This window comes from Phragmites australis, chromosome 19 (genome assembly GCF_958298935.1).
Source record: "Phragmites australis chromosome 19, lpPhrAust1.1, whole genome shotgun sequence".
Classification (NCBI taxonomy): domain Eukaryota; kingdom Viridiplantae; phylum Streptophyta; class Magnoliopsida; order Poales; family Poaceae; genus Phragmites; species Phragmites australis.
The window spans coordinates 21,789,885-21,795,870 of NC_084939.1; the positions used below are offsets into that span (position 1 = coordinate 21,789,885).

The window sequence follows — 5,986 nt, forward strand, 5'->3', positions numbered from 1 at the left end:
TAAACCAGTCTCGACACTCTCTCGTGCATGGAGACAAAGACATCGGAGGCCAAAGCGCCGACAACCTTCATCCAAGGGAGGAGGGGTCATCGCCAGAGTCTACACGTGCATGGTTCGAGCACGTGATCCGATGCGTGCAGGTGGAGGTTTGCACAGTGCTCGACGTGATCGAGGGCAGTGACGCGCGGTGTCGTGAGGATGCACGTGCACAGAGGTGGGGGATCAGCGTCGTGCTACAGTGTGGGATCGTGTTCAAGAAGGCTTCCATGAATGTGTCCTTGCTCTGTGGCGTCATGCCCCCCCCCTCTAGTAACAGCAGCAACCTTGTTGCTTCTAGTGGAGCTCACATGCGGAAACTTGGAGCAGGGTTGTGTCCGTGCTGGCCCAACACAAAGGGGCCCAACGTGCCATTGGGTTGTGCCTGGGCGTCATGAGAGATGAGTCGTGCCAGCACGACATGGGGTGCTGATCGTGCCTGGGAAGCACATCCCGACGCAACTCGAGGCATGACGGGGCCAGGCCAGACCGGCACGGCACAACCCAAGTCTCACCTCTACCAGAGACAAAGACACACCTAGCATGTATTATGGATGTGTTTGGTTCTCTGGATAAGGTTTCATAGGAGCTGCATCGTATAAGCAGGTTGAGAGGAAGCAGCAGAGTCATATTTATTGAAAAGAAAAGTATTTTGTTAGTTGTATCTGTCTGGATAGGCTGAGTTGAGTTTCTATTTGGTTGACTGTATGAGCGGATGCAAGAGTTGAGATTGTGATTGGTTAGTCATATGAAGATGATTTTGTGATACTGATAAGTGGATCTGACTGTATGAGCGGATGCAAAGCCTACATTGCCAGGCCAGGTTGCGAAGCCTAAGCCAAGATGAGACCATATATTTACACATGTCAAACCATGCTGCTACAGTGAATGCAAGCAATCAAAAGAGCTTACTTTTTAGATTCTATGCATCCACTAGACCAAGATGAGGGAGATACGAAAAACCAAACACAACTTATATGTATACGGCAGCTACGCAACCATGAAATGTTAGCAACCACTTAACTGAACCAGAAAAGCAGAGCTTGCAAGGCAGCAGCATACCCTGAAGAAACTAAAACCAGAAGACTTTTTCAGCTACCACCGGCCCTATAGACAAGAAGCCGCAACACATGCCTTGTTTATTTAGCATGTGTTAGTAAGAAGAAAAACAAACTGCTCCCACATAACGGGAAAAGAAAGTTTTTCTCCCTTTGCCGGTTCCAGTCGCGCGCCTCAGAGATCAACCAACAGGACATTTTAGAATTTCATCCTGATTGCAACGTTCTCATCACCGGACACCAACCTCCGCCAGCCTTCAAACCATGCAGCATTACGATCCTAACACATAGCCCAAGATACTGCTGATACTCCAACAGATCTAAAGCAACCTAGTTTCACCCTTGAGCCCCCCAATTTATGCACATATATGTGCAACTCTAGTTACTGCACTTCAATTAATACATGTGCTATTGAATAGTAACATAAAACAAATGCTTTCTATGGAGGAAATTCTTTAGAAACAAAATGGAGGAAAGACCTTAATCAAAGAGAGTGACAACAACACAAGATTTTTCCATCTACTAACTAATGGGAGAAAAAGGAAGAATATGATACTGTCTATGGAAACTGATCCAGGTCAGATCAGCTCTCAAGATAAAATTAGGGAACATATCTATGACTTCTACAAAAACCTTTTTGGATCTGACTCTAAAGAGAGGGTTAAGGTTACATGAATCCTTCTGGGACAACCATAACAGACTGACTACTGAGGCTAAAGACATTCTGGTCCAACCCTTTCCTACTCAAGAGATTGAGAAGGCTTTCAGGGACATGAAAGAAGACTTTGCCCCCGTGTCTAATAGTTTCACTACTAACTTCTTTAAGGTCTTCTGGGACTGTGTCAAGGATGACATCTTTGACATGTTCAATGACCTTCATGCAGGAAGACTGGATCTGAAAAAGGATCATCTATAGTGTTATAACATTGTTCCCTAAGGTCAAGGAGGCTAACACCATCAAGCAACACATGTCTATTTGTCTATTCAATATAGACTATAACGGTTTCACCAAGGTCCTTAACAATAGATTAACACAAGTAGCCAATGAGGTTATTGGCCCAAGATAAACTACCTTCGTCAAAGATAGAAACTTTTTCGAAGGGGTGGCGATCCTACATGAAGTTATACATGAATTAAGAAGAACAAGGCAGTAAAGGATGTTGGTGAAAATTAATTTTGAAAAGACTAATGATAAGGTAAAATGGAATTTTTTTGATGAAGTCATGAAAGGAAAAGGGTTCCCTCCTAGGTGGATAGAATGTGTTATGCAATCTGTTAAAGGGAGCAGAGTCTGCATTAATATTAATGATCAAAGGGGATCATACTTTAGAACCTACAAGGATTAAAGACAGGGTGACCCCTATCCCCCTTGCTTTTCAACATTTCAGCTAATGTCCTGGATGTTCTGATAGACAAAGCTTCCACCAAGGGCCTGCTCAAAGGGGTTGTTGACCACCTGATTACAGGTGGGATCACCCACATTCAATATGCTGATGGCACAATTTTGATGATTGATGGTTCTGATAGCTTTGTTCTCAATCTTAAGATCATCCTGTATTGCTTTGAATGGCTTTTTGGACTTAAGATTAAATTCCACAAAAGCGAGGTCTTTGCTTTTGGAATGAAACAGGATGAACAGGAAAAGGGTGGCAAACATGCTCAACTACAAACTGGGATAGTTTCCTTTGAAATACTTGGGTATTCCTATCTCAGACCAACACTTAGGATCTGCTACCTCAATTAAGATTCTAACAAAAATGATCAAAAGGTTAGACCTATGGAAGGGCAAAAACCTGACCTATGGAGGTAGATTGACCTTGACAAACTCCTATCTAACTAGCTTACCTATGTACACCATGAGATTCTATCTCCTTCCTATGGGGGTTTACAGGAAAATGGACACCGTGAGGTTAAGATTCTTTTGGAGAGGGGCAGAGGATGTGAACAGATATCATATGGCTAAATGGGTAGCCATATCCAGGCCTAAAGAGTATGGGGCCTTGGTATCCTAAACACTCTGATAATGAATGAATGTCTACTTTTCAAATGGATTTGGAAGATTGCTTCTGGCTTTGAAGACATCTGGTATAAGTTGCTCAAGGCCAAATATATGCTAGATGGCAACTTCTTCACATCCAAGCAGAAAGGAGCTTATCAGTTTTGGAAATGCTTGCATAAGGTCAAACACCTATTTCAATTTGGTGATGTTCATAAAGTAAATGATGGCAATAAGGTCTCTTTCTGGAGGGATGTGTGGTTAGGAGAGACTCCGTTAAAAACATAATTTTCTGACTTGTTTGACTTATGTGATGACCTAGATGCTACTGTCTCTGATTGCTGGGGACACAACGAGTGAGAGGTATAATTTAAAAGGAGTCTAACTACAAATGACCTGCTCCAATGGGAGGAGCTCTCATACAAGCTGCAGAATGTCCATTTGAATGATAATGAGGATGAAGTGGCTTGGGCTCTGGATAAATCAAAGAGATTTACCACCAAATCCTTGTACAAGTTCTGGACTTTTGAGGGGGTGTCTTACAAGGGGGCTATGACACTCTGGACCTGCAAAATACCACTTAGAATTAAGGTATTCTTGTGGCAAATACTACACAACAAGCTCCCAGTGACCACCTCCCTTAAGAAGAGGAGCTGGAAAGAGGGCACAAATTGCTGCCTGTATAATAGGCCTGAAGATGTTAGTCACATCTTCTTTGGTTGTGTGTTGGTACAATTTTCTTGGGGTGCATTGAGAGACATCTTTGGCTGGGATGGTCTCCCTACTTCGATAGCTAACTTATGGGCAAGCTGGCTTACAAAGAATTTCAAAATCACTCAAAAGCTAGGGCTTTTTCTTTTTGCAGGGATTGCTTGGGCTCTGAGACAGACAAGAAACACCATGTCGATTGAGAAGAGATTCCCCAACAAGCCTACGGAAGTGCTGACCCTCGTTGTATCATTCGTGCAGAAATGAAGTATCCTACTCAACGAAGATGACATGGCTAAGGTGGACAATGCCTCAGATCAAGTCCTGGGGTGGCTGCAAGGTTTCACTCCGGCTGAGGGTCCATCTTCTAATGTCTACGAGCTTTGACCTGGTGCCTTCGTTTACAATTTGTAATAGGTCAATCTGTGTATTTGCTACTTTGGTTCTTAGAGGTTTCGACCTATCTAGTATGCTGGTTTTCCCAACTATTAACTCATTTTTGTCTGTTTTCGTTGTCTTTTGATGATGTTGTGAACCTGCTAATTGGCTTTCAATATAAGTCAAGGTAACTTCTTTTAAAAAAAAGAGTAACATAAAACAAGCTGGAAGAAATATGAAAGGCGTAATTGACCCTAATAGCCACCTCTTGCTCATATGCTCTGCTCTTAGTACGTATACATATTAACATAGAAGAAAAACGTGAGAAAGAAGCAACTAAGCATGTATCAACAAATGGGTCATCGAATTCTTTCCCATATGTTTTTCTCAATTAATGTAATAACAACTATTCTAATGTGGCTAATCTTCATACGCTCTTGATTGCATTCATTTGCTTCACTTTCATGCCTAAGCTTACCTATGAGCTCCTCTACAGTGTCTTCCAATTATTATTTTTAAGAGCCGTAAGGTGCTCAATGCCATCAGGCAGGCTCTTCAATTCTGGGTAGTCTCCAAACACTAGCTTAACAAGGCATTCCAGTGCACCTTCTTCTATTTCGACTTGGTCAAGCTACGGAGCACCCCGTATTGTGAGTTGTTGGAGTCTAGGAAATGACTGTGCAAAGAAGCACAATTTCTTCCCATCATAAGCCTTATCAAGTTCAAGAAAGCATAAGCCACGTAACTGTAAGAGATAAGCTTTGGTCTATGGTTTACAACATCTTTAGATGGATTCGGTCATCTGTTTGAATAGGTTTACAGATAGAACTTGGAGATAAACTCGATTGTGTATCCATGTGATTGATGCTCGACCACCCGGTGTCCGAGAAGCTAACCAAAACAAATCATGCGCTATGGAAAGCGCATGTTCTGCCGGCAGCAAGGGGTGCACAGCTTGAATCCTTTTTGGATGGTACATAAGTTCCTCCTTCGAAACAGATCGATGTCGCTGAAGGAGAGACAACAGTCAAGAATCCAAACCTAGCATACACACGGTGGATCACATTGGACCAACAGGTTCTAAGCTACTTGTTATCTTCTCCGTCTCATGAAGTTTTAACGCAAGTCGTAGCTATGAAGTCTGCAGCACAGGTATGGAAGGTAATAGAGGGCATGTTTTCTCACAAACGCGAGCGCGGTTGGTGAACACGCACATTGTGCTAGCCACAACAAAAAAAAGGCAATATGTCAATTGCCGAGTACATAGGAAAGATGCGGGCGCTTGGTGATGAGATGGCTGCAGCAGGACGCCCATTAGATGATGAAGAGATGATCTTGTACATCCTCACTGGCATCGACGTTGACTACAATTCAATCGTGTCCGCTATGATTGCACGAGTGGAACCTGTCTCAGTCAATGAGTGTTATGCTCAACTTCTGAGTTTCGAAACTCGGATGGACCTTCTTCAAGGTAATTCTCAGTCCTTCATCAATATTGCATCTCGTGGCGGTTGACGTAATTGTGACCATGGTCGTGGACAAGGTTGTGGTCATGGCAACTTCTCTAATGGCGGTAGGTTTAACAGCAACAACAACAATAGCAGTAACAATTGTGGCACTACTACATGTACACACTCATATATCTCCTATTGAAAACCAAAAATACGGACACTACAATAGAAATAGTCATCCGAGCTGGGTCATCAGTGTCGACTAGGATAGAACCAGCACTGATGAAGTATCATGGTCGTGGCTGGTTCATAGCTTCTCGTGCTTGATCATTGATTGAAAAGAGTTGAACCGGCTCAAT

At 42.9% G+C, this 5,986-nt stretch overlaps 1 non-coding gene across 1 annotated transcript; it reads left to right on the forward strand.

Annotated features, from left to right (window-relative positions):
- Window positions 1-5,487: 5,487 nt before the first annotated feature.
- LOC133901110 (small nucleolar RNA Z247) lies at window positions 5,488-5,626 on the forward strand. Its single transcript, XR_009906645.1, has one exon. It is a non-coding gene; the product is annotated as a small nucleolar RNA Z247 (small nucleolar RNA).
- The last annotated feature ends 360 nt before the right edge of the window (window positions 5,627-5,986 follow it).